Below are 16,152 nucleotides of genomic sequence, written 5' to 3'. Positions count from 1 at the left end.
GTTGAGGAAAAGCAGTATATGGTGGTGTCCTGACTGCCCCTGCCCACTCATGCTAAGTCAAGTCCTTCACATGATCTCTGCTGGCAGCCTGACTTGCCTACCACAGCAGCACATCTTCAGCTTGTCCCTGAGCGTCACACACCTTGAGAAATGCCTTCTCCCAGGCATCCCAAAAGAGTATGTCCTCACCTTGGCCTGTGAGTTTCCAGGTATTATTTCTCAACTTATAATTGACAAATATCTTTGCTTCTGTACTTTTCTTCCTTATTTTTTCTATGCAGTGCCAGTTTTTCTTTGCTCCTATTATAGACTTAGAGGTGATATTTACTTTTTGATCATTGCAATAATATAGGAATTATTTAGATTCTCCAAGATGTTATTCTTGCCACCCATGGTCAGGAGCCAGAACAGAGTTGGCTTCACACAGGTTGTCATCTGTAATATCTCAACAGTTTTGCTCTGAGTGTGCTTGTGGCAACAATCTCTAGGATCCCTGGATTTCAAGTACGATTCCTCATCTTCTCAAGGCAATGGTGACTCTTCCTATGGAACTTCCCACAGACAAATTTGCTTATAGATCAAAGATGGACAAAGCAGCCATCTAAATCTACCCTGTTGCTCCTTAAACACACCAGAGCAAGCACAGAATTATAAGCACACTGTCATCTTTCCAAGAATTACTAGTTGAACGAAAAGGAAGACCACACGGCTATGAGATGAGTGTTGTATTGAAAGTGGATTTCTCTTCATGTAATGAATTCTGCCACATTTTTGATGAATAAAGTGTTAAAAACTTTGAAAATGCAATTGATACAACCTGTCCATTCAGGATGTGTGTTGTGAAAGAAAGCAGGGAAAAATGTGGTTGTGTCGTAAGTTGTTCCTCACCTATGTGAAACGAAGCTTCCAGTGCAAACAGACTTCCTTGCATCACTTTGGTTATCTAAGAGCTGAGTGTGTGCCTTTCCTGTTAATGGCCTCCATTCAAGGCCTGGGGAAGCGGCGGTGCTCTGATGTGGGCTGTAGTGACCGAATGATACTCCCCTTGGGCATCTGTTTGAGTACATCCAGTTGAAATCTCTTGGGCATAGGCCAGTGTAAGCCTTTGACACACAATGTATCTAAAAGCTTTTCTGAATTTCCACTCTAACTGTGAGCAGTGTTCTTTATGACCATTTCTAAACTTCTGTGTGTAGTGCACATCAAATAATGATCCACTTGGAACCCCCCGAGAGGCTCCACTTCAGTGCTAGAATGAGCTGAAAAAGTTATTCATTAAGATAAATCAAGCATCGTTCAAATAAGGAACAATCATTGTGTTATTTTTATTCCTAATTACTTAGAGTAAAAACTAATTAATCAATACTTGGATAGAATTACAATATTAACATTAGTAATAAATGCTTTAGCTGGTTGTTTTACAGTTAAGACACTAAATAATGTGCATTCATTAACCCCTTTAATCCTATGCGGTGGCTATGATGATAGTCCACACTTTAAGGATAAATAGACCTTAGAAAGGTTCTCACATGAGATGTCAGACAGCCAGTAACAGAGATAAGTCGTAGATACAAGTGTCTTTAACAGAACCAAATCTCTTCTGTACTGTGCTCTCCTCGACTGGATGGGTTATAAAACACCAGTGAGGCTGTAGATATTTCTGTTGTAGCTTAGCTGCTGCCCCGAGGTGCTTTCATATATGCCACATCAGAGACAGCCTGTGAAAGAGCACTGATGAATAGCCAAAGACAATGTTCTAGGCAGCCTTCCTCCATAAACTCTCTTTCCCACATGAAGTGAGAAGGGTGAACACTACACCTTCTTCTTTCTTCGGGGAAATATACAGGCATTCAATAGATACTTTGTAACTGTGTTCATACTGCAGAATGTGCTTTTCTTCAGTGTAATCTGCATTCACGTTGCATTGAAAGCTCAAGAATGACAACGGCTATAAAGCACAAGCTTTTGGTTATGTCTCTTCATCTTTCCTTCCCTTCATATCTGAGCCAACCCTAATGCTGTTACATGCATCACAGCAAGGAAAATGTGCTAGGACCTGTGACCAAGAAGGGGTATCAGAACCTCTGAGTTGAATGCAGCATCCTTTTAGCAGCAAGAGTGGCTTCATGTAGCATGTTGAGTGGACACCAAACAGGGTGACAACATCTGGGGCTAGTAAAAGGGATCTCTCTGTGTTTCAGAGACCAGGTGAGGATAATGGTTGTATCTGTACACCAGCCTGGCCCGGCACAGGGTGAGGAGGCATGTGCCCAGGAAGAATTGGCAACTAAGAAAGGAGATTGGTTTTGTATGGGAGGATGAGCAATTCCCCAAGTAATTTTATGAAGGGATGGATGGAAGGATCAGATTTCTCATAATTTAAAATGTGTGTTACAAATATGGAAAGCAAGATGCTAGAATAAACCCTGTGGTTTTGGATTAGAACTGGAGTGATACTCAGGATTGATAGGAAAGTGGATCTAAAGTTTGCTTGGGGCCCAAAAAAAAAGGGAATCAAGTATATGAGGAATCTTCAAAAAGTTAATGGAAATGAGAATTATGAAAACATGGTGCATTTATTTTAAAAACTTTTCCCACCAAAATAAATAGCATCAAATGCCACTCTTTGCAAACATATGGAAGTGTCCTCATGTATACACGCCTCTCTGGGTTACCTCCTGAAATGACCTGAGGAGGCATGTCACAGAGTCAAGCCATTGCATTCGATACAAACTCAGGCTCCTTCATTCAAAAACCTGCATGGCATAGTCTAGCTAAGCATTTCAGAGGACAGTTCTGTACATTTTGGCAGATGGTGGCAGAGGATGAGCAGCTAGGAGAGAGGCAGGTCATTTGCAACTCAACATGCATTTAATCACTAGAAAAAGCAAAGTGCATATATTGTTACATATAGACACATATTATGCATATATTCTTTTGTACACACACATATTATATATATTATATTCAGAAGAAAGAAAGTGGAGAAATCCCAGACTACCCAAATTTTCCAAATTTAAATCAAAATATGTGAATAGGTAACTGCAAAGTTTCTCAATTTCCAATTGACAGATGTCTATTTCTATTCTAGAAACATCCCAGTGCCTTAGGAGTTTTTGATTCAACATTCTATACTGAGAAATGATAACTTAAAGGCTGATGTACCTTCAGTTTTCATTTTTACACTTTTTGGAAAACTATGATTCTCTTAGTGTTTCTCTTTAAAGTTATAAATATAGTAAGAGCTTTCAGAAATATAATCATTCACAGTGTAGATACAGGAAACCAGTGGTATCTGTACCCATTGTCTAATGTGGCTTTTTTATTCCAAAGGGGGGAGGGGAAAGACATGAGGCCAGGTAATTTAATCTGCAATGTAAAATATAATCAAATACTTATTATGTTTTTTAACCTTTATGTTGTTGATTAATAACTGCATATTTCCCTCTAAATTGCATTGTTTTTAAAAGGAGAATAATGTGTTTTATTCCCAAATGGAATTGAAATGCAGAATACTAATTTCCCCAAAGGTGCTAGCTAGTTGTAGTCTCCCCCCGCGCATTTTTAACCTGTAAGTGGCTTTCTCTGGCATTAATCACATAGTTGCATGTATCTATATTTATAATTTTAACAGATACTTCATAAATATGGAATCAGGCTATTATCTTGATAATGTGCCACTTTCCTATAAATACAGAGATAGGATAATTACCATGAGAACTATTTGATAAAATTCAAAAATAGATAAATAATGAATAAGTCTTCCATTCAGTCATTAAAATTCAGAAAACAAAACAAAATATATTTAGCCATTATCCTTTTGATGAATTTGGCTCCGTGCCTTCCAACCACTACCAATTTCAGCTGGCAAATATGGAACCTTTTATGAATCATGCCCAGTGTGTGATGAACTGAACTGGAGACACTAGTCAATAATAGCCCATTAGCATTATCCAAATGAAGAAGTAAATTAAGCATGAAAAAATTTTAAGAAACATAAAAATTTAGCATGCGAAATATGAAAATCTAGGAAATTTTGCATGAAGTTCGTCATGTGCTTTAGTTTTAGTTATGCTTTGAGAGTGAGACAAGATTGTCAATGTACGTCACTTGCTGTAAATTATTAGATAAGTATTGCAGGAAAGTAACATGATTTCTTTCTCTAACAACTTTATTCTTATGGCGAGGCTGCTGAAAAGCTGGCATATTCTTGGGTGGTGTATGTACAAGAGGATCCAGTTGATGTAGATCAATCCCAACATCTAGTCTGTAGAAGGTGAATAAGTCATTGCACTAACAACTCATTCTAGAAATATTTCATATGGACTCCCATTTATCCAGCGTATTTCTCAGTACATATTCATCCCACCTCCTATGGGCTAAGGGATTTTGCTCAGTCTTACAAGGCAGTAATGAAGGAGAAACTGCTTCTGTTGTGTTAAGATGTCAAGTATGCGGGACTTGGTAACACAGCAGTAGAAACCTAAGACACACAACACACCTCACACTTTCACCTTGCATTGTTTTTATTCCATGCCATATGTTATTTGTCATGCGTAATTTGTGATTTTCAATCATATGAACTGAAATGTATTTTAAAAACTACATTCTAAAAGAAACCCTAAAAGCTCATTCATTGGCCTAAACTAAGGTTATTTTTTATCCAATATATTGATATTTAGAGTGAGAGAAACTTCAGCCTTCTAAATGAAATCTGGTATATATTATTGGATAAGATTAAAAGCTAATCACTATTATAATAAATGGAAGAATTTCTTTTTTAGCAGTATGTCATTAGAAAGAAAGTCTTGTGATTTGAAATACTTTAAAGGACTAACAATTACGTAAGAGGACTCAATTTTTTTTTAGTTTTCTATTTGTTGGCATTAGTGGAATAGGAGGGGAAGAAGGTATAAAAAATGAAAATAAGTTTGAAAAGTATTTCAACAAAAGATATAAAACCTGAATGGCTTTAAAAATGTTAAATGAATCAAAAGTAACATATTTTTTCACCAAACAAACAAACAAAAAAAATACCAGGCACAGATTTTTTTGTAATAATGAGTTGTACTAAGTGGTCAAGGAGCAAAAATTTCAATCTAAACAAGCACTATATTATGTTATATAAAAAATAAGCATAATCCTAGTGTTATTTGCTAACAATTTTGACATGAGAAAGAAAAATTTACAGGTCTAATTGAAACACAAATGAAAAATAATATAAAAATATTAGCAAGTTAAACATAGCAAAGAATAGACAAGTAATTTGGCATGTTAAAATTCACTTAAAAAGTTATATAATAATCTCAAAATATGCAGAAAAATGTTAGATAAAGTTCTGTAGCTCTTTGTTATTAGTGTTTAAATATTTGCAACCTAGACAACAAAATGAAATTTCTTAACTTGAGGAAGAATGGCCACAGAAAAGATAGAGTAATTTTAAGTTTCATCACAAAAGGGTGAAATCATTTAATTGGTGCTTAAACTTAGATACAAACCTTCTTGATTTCTTCAGTTCTATTTTTTGTGGGACTGGAGTTCTAGAAAATGCAGTGTGAGAAGACCATCAAGTACATCAGCGGAAGAGACAAAGCTGTCTTTATGTAGAAATATGATTTTGCATTTAGAAATCCAAGAGAAAAAAAGATTCATAAGAATCAATAGGAACTTAGCTTGTGGTATTTTAACATTTAATACCTAATTCCACACATCAGCCACCAGTCATCAGAAGATGTCATTTTTAAAAACAGACACCACTTTTAAGAGCTTAGCAAACAAAATACCCTTTAGAATCAATCCAACAGAAGTGCAGTTTTAAAATATGATCTCCCAAATGATCTGCCATTTTCCATCACCAGGCAGAGTCTGTCGTCTCTTTTCTGAATCTGGGCTCTGCCACAGCTTGCCGGACTCAATGTAGCAGGGTTAATAATGTATCCATTTCCAGACACCTGAATCAAGAAACTGGTGTTCCCACTTCCTGTTAGGATGCTGGCTCTTAGAGACCAATCTGCTTTGCTGTGAGGAGACCCCTGCCAGCTCCATGAGGAGAGGCCACCCAGAGAGGACCTCAAATGACACAATGAAAGATGTTAGGCTGTCTCCTAGCTGCTTACCCCTTCCCTATCATTCTCACCCCATTCCAGCTTGCTGAAATGGTAGAAGAGTGGTTGAGTCAGGCAAGCTCTAAGCTTTCCCAAACCCTGACAATACAAAGTATAACAGGTAGCAACATGGCTTTAGTTGCCTTTAAGTCAGTCATTTAGAGAATAAGCTGTTACGACAACAGATAAACAGAGTGATGTGGAGAAAAGTTAACATTGTACCACACATCATTTGAAAAGACAGAGAAATAGATTTTATTCAATGCCATCAAAATCCCAATGTGGTTTTTTTGTTGTTAATTTTATTTGTTCTTATTAGTGACATTCCTGAAGAACAAGGTGGAGTTTTTTCAGATATAAAAGATGTTTGACATTATGATAGGCCAGTGTGTCAGATTCGCCTGAATTTATAAATGGCTTAGAAGTAAAACCACACTAAAGGAAGATTTACACCATGGAATACTACTTAGCCTTAAAAAGAATGAAGTTTTACAATCTGCAGCAAAATGGTCGCAACTGGAGAACATTATGCTCCATGAAATAAGCCATTCAGAAAAGTGCAAATACCATCTGTTCTCCTTCATATAAGGCAGCCTTCATGCAAAGTACAAAACAGATAGATGTATAGATGAGCAAGTAATACACATATTCTAATAGATGAATTGTAAATGGAGACTAACATATCAGGAAGTGAAGATACATTGCAGTACACATCTCTCCTCCAGAATAGAAGTAGGATGCCCATTGACAATAGGATACTAGACTTCCTACCTTTGCCGTGATACACTTAAAAAGCAGAATGTTGAGCCTGTGACTGTTACTGGGGCACAGTAGTATTGTAAAAAAATGAGCAAAGCCAGTGGCATGGGGGAAAATGGGGAGGGAGGAAGGAGCAGTACAGGGCGCAATCCCTACACCTTTAAAACCTTATCATGGAAGACAATTTAAAAAACTTAACAAATAATATTTTTGAATACAATCTCTATCACATTGCAGACTTAGCAACAATGGCATTTTCAGTCAATGTTGCCAGGCAATTGATTATTCATAATGGAAAATGAATGAAAGTGGATATATGCCTGACCTCATATACAGTCATCAATTCCAGGTAGAACACTTAAATGTGAGAGATAAAACTATAAACTTTTGCCAGAATCTACAATGCAAGTTCTTTACCACAGGCTATTGATAAAAATTTTCCAGTGCATTAAGAATTCCTATAAAATTTAAGAAAAAGACAATCCTATCAAAATGGGCAAAAATGACATGTCAGAAACTCATAAGCACCATGAAAATCATAAAAATATCTTTAAAAACCTTTTACCTTGAAAGGCAGAATTACAGAGATTAAGAGTTAGAAAACGCCCCATTGTCCAAATGGCTACGATAGTCAGATTTTGGTCATGCTGAATCCAGGAGCTCCAAACTCCATCTGTGGCAGTGGCCATGTACTTGGGTCGTATTTTTCTGCTTCCAAGGTATGTTAGCAGAAGCAGGATTGGAAGCAGGGCAGCTAAAACTCCAGCTGGCACTATGTTAAGGAATGCCAGCATCCTGAGAAGTGACTAAGCATTATGTCACAATACCAACTTGCCCAAATCTGAAAGCAATTAGTGTGCATCAAGTATACCTCAACTTACAGTAAGTGAAAAATGAGAACTACACAGCCGTATGGGTGATCTTGCGGATTGATTTCAAATCACAAACAGAAAGTATTTCTCACCTATCATATTAGCCAACAGGTAAAAATTCCAGTAAATTGAAATTTTGGCAAGTCATGAAGCAACCATGACAGCCAAACACTCCTGGTAAGAATACAAATTAGCATAATTTTGGAGAATGATTTAGTGTTAAGTTATAGATGGTAATTCTGCAGTTGTAATCTGTTTCCCCCAAAATCTATGAAAAATAGGCACTGAGAGGCATGTAGAACAATGTTTTAGCATTATGTGGCATAACAATAATTTGGAAGCAGTTTACCACCAGTAAGATCATTAAGTATATCATAGAATACTAAAGAAAAAAGTAGGGGGTAAGGGTCAGGACTATGATAGAATATAGGCCATATGAGATCAAGTATTTAAAACTTGAGATCATGTGGAATAATTTTGTCCACACAGTTGTTTGGTATATGATTCATTCTTTATTCTGTCCAAGATAGTCTGCAAATATTTTTAAATTCATAGGTCAGATGTTGATTCCCTAATCTATTTATAGACCTGCAGATATGTGGATTCATTCTTGCCAAGCTAGAGTACTGAATATTTATTTCGAAGTATGAGTGTTAGTTTTGTATGGACGCTGGATCAGAATTTCAAGGAGTATGGTCTGTGTTTTAAAGAGAGTTGAGAGGTAGACATTCTGACCTTAACCAAAGCAGACCTGCTAAACTATATTTCTGTTTCAAATGTAACCTTCCACACTGGTAGCAGGGAAAAATGTCCAACTATTGAGTAAAAGGTGACTTTTGTTAATCTTTAAGGGAGAATAAAGATTAAGGCAATGTAAGAAGGTTCAAAGATCAAAATCTTAGCATCAATTCTCAACTCTGAGGCTGATTGTCACTGAAAAATTTCAACTAATGAAACCAAACTTGTGATCAAAATGCTGTTTATTGAGCTTGACAAATCGTGTTTGCTGATTGACCTCGGATTACTTCTGTCTGGGACACAGTAGTCCATAATCATGTAATTGTCTTCTTGAGGTTTCTTGTCTTTGTATTTAATCACAGTAGCACATTTAAAATATTAACCAGGGATTCATTCTTGCTGCCTCTCTAATGCAACAAGATGCAGAATTAGCTGAGGTGAGGAGTCACCAACTGGGATGAAATTGACAGAAATGAAAAAAAAAATGTTCTGCACCTTAAATGTCGACAGATATCTTGTTAGAGTTACAAGCCAGTCTAGATTATCCCAAAATCTGCCAAGATCAACAAAATTATACTTCAACACAACAAATGGCTAAATACTAAAATGAAATAGACACGAGACAGCTGAATGTTACCCTATAGCCATTTTAAGGTATATAGCAGCCGGTCCAGTCCTGTATATAAACTAAAGTTGAGATGTCAATGAGCTAATCATAGGTTGTGGTTAGGACTTGCTTTTTTTTTTTTTTTTAACGTACTGGTTACTCAAAACCATGTCAATTCCATAATTCCATAATATTGCAAATTGCTGTTGATGTTATATTGGGACTCTTAATTGACTGTGATGATATTCTAACAGCTCTAACTTCAGACCAGAAATGGTCTCCCCAAGAAACTGTTCAACCCATCTGGACAATAAGTAGCTGGACTCCATGCTTGGTATATGTTTGCAAGGAAAGAATCTTGATTGAATTTGAACTGTAATACTGCATCAAGGTGGAGGAATCCACCATGGGGGAGGGGAGGGGGGGGGATTCCCAGAGCCTATGAAACTGTCACATAATGCAAAAAAATTAATAAAAATATAAAAAAATATTGGAAAGTGATAGTTAAATCTATTTGTAGATGCCCTGCATACCTTAAGGAATTGCCATTTGGTTCCTTTAAAAATGCTAAGGCTGGGAACTCGCACTTACTTTTAACATATTGGTTACTCATTACTATGTCAATTAATTCCATAATGATGTAAATTTTTGCTGATGGTATGTTGGAGCTTTCAATTGACTGGGATGATACTCTGCTGGCTCTGTCTTCAGACCAGAGAGGGTATACCTAAGAAGCCGTTGAACTTGACGGGACAATAAGATACTGGACTCTATGTTTGGTATACGCTTGCAATGGGGAAATCTCAACTGAACTTGAGCTGTGGTTATGCAACAAGGTGGAGGAATCCACCATGGTGGGAGGGTTTGGGGAGGGGTGGGGAGTGACCATGTTTTAATAAATTGCTTGACTGGGTGCTAGCTGTCCTGTTCAGAGGCTGTGAAATCAAAGAATTCCACTCAAACCTGTAGGTTCCTGTAAAATACAACACAGTCTGAGGCAACGTGATCAACTGAGGCCAAATGAAAGCTTGTCATTTACACGACCGTAAAGCGAGCACACGGAAAGGAGCAGTTGTTAGCTATTGAAATATGGTTGTACGGGAAGGCAGGATCACGGAAGAGTATGATCAGCGTATTTCTCAACTGAGATGCTTTTTAGGACCATGTAAATCCTCAGGCCAGTTGTTACAAATGCCAACTTTCAGAGATTTTTTTTCTCCTTTTAACAAGAAGCAAGAATTGAGTTTGTTTTAATTTACAATAATGGGGAGATAAGTAGATAAATGATAATTGTTCTACAACCTAAAATTTCTTCCCTGAATTACTCATGCACACATAGAACTTCAGAGTTACAGTTTTCTCTGAATGTAAAATTCACATTTTTACACATACACTCACTCACATGGATTCTGTTGAGTCAAATCCAGGCAATCATAAGGCCAGATTTCAGTGCAGTGTCACATTAAAACTTAACCAGTGATGCCCAGCAGTTATGGTATCCTGAAAAATCAGATCTTCCATTTTACCCAGTTGAATCAATCATTGTGTAGCAAAGGTTATTTATACATTTCTTTATTTTCTTCACAAATACACTGAATCCTAATATCCACTGCTTCATTTCTAGAAAAAGTTAGGAGTTTGAAGGAATATTTTCGTGATTATTGAGGACTATGATCTAATCTGTAAGGATATAAAGAAACTTGCAGATTGATTTTTCAGCCTTATCCCCCTCTCTGTGATCGCCTTTACTTCAGTAGTTTATTTTAATGAATTGTTTATTTCTCTTCTTTTCAAAAGGAGAGACAAAGAGGTTTGTTCCATGCAGGGGTTCACTCCCTAACTGCCCACAATAGCACCTGTGCTGAGTCTGAAGCCAAGGTCTTCCCTCAATCTAGAATTCCAATCAAAACTGAACCAGTTAAGATCTTGGTCAGAAAAAAGAGAGAGAGAGAGAGAGAGAGAGAGAGAGATCAGCAATGCAGTTAGTTATGCTTTGCACACTGGTGAGTGTGTCTACCTGGAATCCTTAGAAATGACCTTAGAAAAAGGTTATTTGCACCACCATAAAACTCTACTTGGCAAGATGGCGGAAGCCACTGCTGCATCCATCAAGAAGAGGCCACAGAGGGGACTCCTTAGCACTTAGCAAGTGTGGTGGCAGGGATGAGCCCTCGGGATTCTCCCTCCCCTACCTCCCACTAGGCTGGAAAAGTGTTTGTAACGAAGGGACTGAGAAGTTCATGAAAAATATGTTTTGTGAAAAAGTGGTTCATGTTTTTCCAAACAAAAATAGTATTTATCATCTAATAGCATTTTCCAAGAAGTTTTTTAAATCCTCTGTGTCAAAAGGTTATTACTTAGTAGAGTTTTGAGCAAGCTGAGGACAAACTTTAGGCTTCGGTGGAGCAAGATGAAATTAGAGGGTGAGTAAATACAGGCAATAACTCAGAGGGTTTTGTTTGTTTATTTGTTTTTGCTTTTGAGAAATGTATTGCTGAAGAGAGAACCCAGCCATTCTAAGTTGTAAGGTTAGTCTTGCCTGGAGATATTTGCGAATTTGTGTGTGAATTGTGTTATTGGTGGAAGATGCATTTTTAATTTATTATTTCATCAGTGCTTCTCATAAAAAAATACTCTACGCTTTAGAAGTAGCCTACCATTGTTTTTAACCATGTTTCTCTGCAGTATGAGTGTCATTGAGATTTTCACAAATATTTGCAATTATCTGAATAAACCTTTAAAAAGTTTACTTGAAAAAAATCACATTCCAAGTAGATTTACCAAATTTCTATTATCAATAAAGAATCGTGTCATTTACTTACTAGCAGACTCTTAAAACACCAGAAATGGTCATTTGGTGTCACTCTCTTCTAATCCTCAAAATTATTAGCCTAGGAAAACATACATGCAGTGTTATGATTTTGAGGAGGAATTTTTTTTCCAGTGTAGCCTTCACCTTGGTGTGATAATGGCTTTGTTAAATGAAAGAGCTGGCATATTGTAGGGGTGGCAAAAATTCAAAAGAGGAGCAGTTAAACTGGAAATATTAAATTCATCCTTTGACAGATTTTCCTAGAGCAAGGATGAGAGGGCGACTTTAGAGGCATAGCCAGAGCGCTCCAATGAGGCTTTGGATGGTCTTGTTTGGTCTGTATTGAGCTAATTACCTGGATATCTGCCAAAAAGCCCCTTTACCTTGTGCTATGAAGAGTCTAATGTTGGATAATATCTAATTTTTAATGCTAAGAAGTGGCATTTGATGTTGTTCCTAGTATCTGGCAGAAAGCAAGGGACAGGAGGTCACACACAGTTTCCTGGGAAGTGCTCTTAAACCGCTTCGATACAGCAGGGAAGGGGAACAAAGAGAAACCCTGTAGCCACCATTTCCTTATCCTTCACAAGAAGAAAGAAAAAGGGAAAGATTTAACATAACCTGCTCAGCAGGAAACTCAACTTTACAGTTTCAGAACAGCATAATTTGGGTATTTTATATTAGTCTATCATATCTGAGTATTTCAAAAATAAAACAGAACAGCTTTTAATGCAATCTGTGTTTACTAATAGGAGCTAATAAAATCTCATAATATTATTTTGTATTGCACTAATGGGTATTGCATTATAGGATATTAGTTAAATTACCCATTATTTCTGTATTTGGTGTGGTACTTGTAGTGGAAGCATGCGTAGCATAGTGAGAGATCTGACAGGAGGAAGTGAGGTACAGAAGAAAAGGAGCTGTTAGCAAAGGTTGATATTTCGGGAAGAAGAGAGAAAAAGAAGCAAAAACAAAAACAAAAATTCCACCAGGGCTTTTGGTTACAGAGGACCTAATCCTTGTGAGCAAGCGAAGGATAGCTCCCAGGAGATTTGGGGACACCTGCAGGTGGCTCAGGGCTCATGGCGTTTTGATTGATGACAACACTGTACTCTAAACAGGACCCACCTCAAGCATCCCCATGTTCCCTATGTCTCATCAAACCTGTCCGTGCTAAGAGGGTCCAGGGCCAACATTGGATGCTTAACAAGGGGTGGGACGAGGAGTTGCATCCTGCGCTGTGACCTGGCGCTGTTATGTTACATCACCTCCTGTTGGTAATGGTTTTAAAATCTCACAGCCTACCAGTGCTAAATCAGGCGCTATGACTCATGAGGGAATACAATGAGTGAATGGAAGAAAGTTCCAACGCTGGGTGCAAACACCACACATACCTGCTCACCAAAGGTAGTCTGAATCCCGACACCAAGAACGGGAGCCCTTTTCTACTTCAGGTATATTCCATGTGATGGAGACTATGGATTAAAGTGAGTGGGGCAGTGCTCCGAGTGTTCAGAGAGCAGGGATCTTAAAAGAAGTCAGTTTCCTTTGACTACAAGCCTCTTCTACCTGTGTGATCCTGAGAAGTCATTTAGGTTTTCCGCCACTGACTGGGAGGGTTGGAGTTGACAGTGTGCAGAAGAAGGCAGGATCCTAAAAAACAAAATGGTTATATAGGAAGCATCAGTTCAGGTGCTGTATGGCACAATGTGTGATGTTAGCACACAGTAACCGGAACCAGAGTTTTAAAAGGCTGTAAGGAAAGGGCTCAAAGTCGGCAAATACGTGGCAGTGATGGGGAGACAGAAATGCTGACAGAAATGCTGCTTTGATGAGCATGCCTGGTATATCATATAGGAAGTAGAGTGTCACATTGTACCCCAGAGACATATACCGTTATTTGTGGTGACCCACCCCGAATGTTTTTTAAATGTCTCAAAAATGGAAATGCCAGCTATCTCCTTGATCATTACTTATTGCATATATGTAAGTATCATGCTACACACTGCAAGTATAAACTTGAAGACAAGAAGTGGGTGGGTGTTTCCATGCATTGGTTAGGAGCCCATTTAGGACACTTAAGAGTCCCACCCATGCTCGCCCTCCAGCCTGCTGTTAATGCGCACTCTGGAAGGCAGCAGTGGTGGCTCGTGGAGCTGTGTCTCTGCCGCTCTGGTGGGAGATCCAGATCTAACTTCACCCTGGCCCATTTTGCAGGCAGTTGTGAAGGGAACCAGGATATGAGGGGTTTTTGCCTGTCTCTTTTTGTCTTACATATAAATGAAATAGAATTTATATCACTTGGTTTTCCTGCTGAAAATATATAATAATTTCCATGAATGTAATGGATGAAATAAGCCACAACAGTAATATTTTATTCATACCCCAAGCATAATAAATTTTCATTAAATCGAACTAGCGAATAATACTTTGAGAGGCACAACAATAATGGCCTGATTGACCTTATCTTTTTATTTTCCTGAAATAGTCTTGTTTGTACCTGTTATGCCAGTGAAATCATTCATACTGCTGTCTTTTGCAACAAAAAGTTTCCTGGCTAGGAACATTTGATCTCTCAGTTAATGCTGCTTAGGATTCCAACCTCCTGCATTGAAGCGCCTTGGTTTGACTCTGGACACCAGCCCCTGGTTAGGGCTTCTGCAATCCTGGAGCCTGGGGAGCAGTGGTGATACCTCAGTAATTGGGTTTCTATCATGCACATGGTAGGCCTGGATTGATTTCTTGGCTCATGGCTTCAGCCTAGCCCAGCCGGCTCAGATCATTGCTGGCATTTGGAAAATGAACTGTTAGATGTGAAAGTATTTTCCTTCCTTTCTCCTGCCCTCCGTGGCTGATTTGTCCCCTCCCTTCCTTCAATCCTTCCCTCCATCCCTCCCTTTCTTTCTTTCTCTCTCTCTCACTCTCTCTCTCCCTCCCCTTCTCTTCCTCCCTCCCTCGCCCTTCCCACTGCTGCAGCTTCTCCTCAACCCTCACTCTGCCTTTCAAGTCAATACAATGGTTTACGATAAAACCAGAAAAACACCATGCGACATGATGCTGATTTGGCACCTTTTGCTTGCAATGGTAGATACTTTCATTTTGGTAGCTGTGTTACAGCTTACACAGCCAACCCTTGAGACTTTGGATGGTTTCTGAAATTTTGCAGTTACATAAAATGCATAAATGCTACATTGGTGTAATGACAATGCATGATTTTTTCCTATTAATGAAAAGTAAACATAAATTAGATTTTCATATGTTATGAGATCCTGCTCCTTAGGTGTTATGCTGCTTTATATTTCCTCAAGTGTTCTATGAAACTGCCTAATTTGTTATGAAGATTTATTTATTTCTATTGCAAAGCCATATAGAGAGGAGGAGAGACAGAGAGAAATATCATCCGTGTGGTGATTCACTCCCCAAGTGACCGCAATGGCCAGTGCAGTGCCAGTCCGAAGCCAGGAGCCAGGAGCTCTTCTGGGTCTCCCACGTGAGTGAAGGGGTCCCAAGACTTTGGGCCGTCCTCGACTGCTTTCCCAGGCCACAAGCAGGGAGCTAGATGGGAAGTGGGGCCACTGGGATTAGAACTGGCACTCATATGGGATCCTGCCACATTCAAGGTGAGGACTTTCACTGCTAGGCCAAGGTGCTGGGCCCAATTTTTTTCATAGTCTTAGCAACAAAATGTATAATGAAAGCTTTGACTTTATTCCAAACATGTACATGTAAGTGGCATCTTTAATATGTGTTCCTCTTCTTGTGACTGAGGTAGGAAAATTTTGCATTTGTTTGGAACTTATTTTGTATTTTTATATGATTTTTATTTTCTCAATTTTTACACATTTCTATATATTAAGAATATTAGCCTCTCATTTGTGACATTTATGGCCAATGGTCTTTCCTGGTTTATTTGCCTTTTGCATTTATTTATGGTGATCTTAACCATCTAAGACAATGTATTTTATTGATGTTCGATTATAGTACAAGTAGAATGTCATAATTTGAAAGCCTTCTCTCATCAGAGTCACCTATTTTTCATACTTACATGTATGGTTTAATGTTTTGTTTGCACATATCTCATGAATGTATAGACTATTTTATGTGTGATGTGAAGCCTGAGTCTAATTTAATTTTATGGAAATAACTGTCCAGTTATCACAGCATCACTTATTAAAATGATTCCAAATGAGCCTATATTTTGACCTAGTACTAGATGTACAAAGGAAGTCAACTTTGTTATCAATAGCTTCTGGATGC

The sequence above is a fragment of the Ochotona princeps genome, chromosome 27 (assembly GCF_030435755.1).
Source record: "Ochotona princeps isolate mOchPri1 chromosome 27, mOchPri1.hap1, whole genome shotgun sequence".
Taxonomy (NCBI): Eukaryota; Metazoa; Chordata; class Mammalia; order Lagomorpha; family Ochotonidae; genus Ochotona; species Ochotona princeps.
This window is presented reverse-complemented; position numbering follows the sequence as displayed.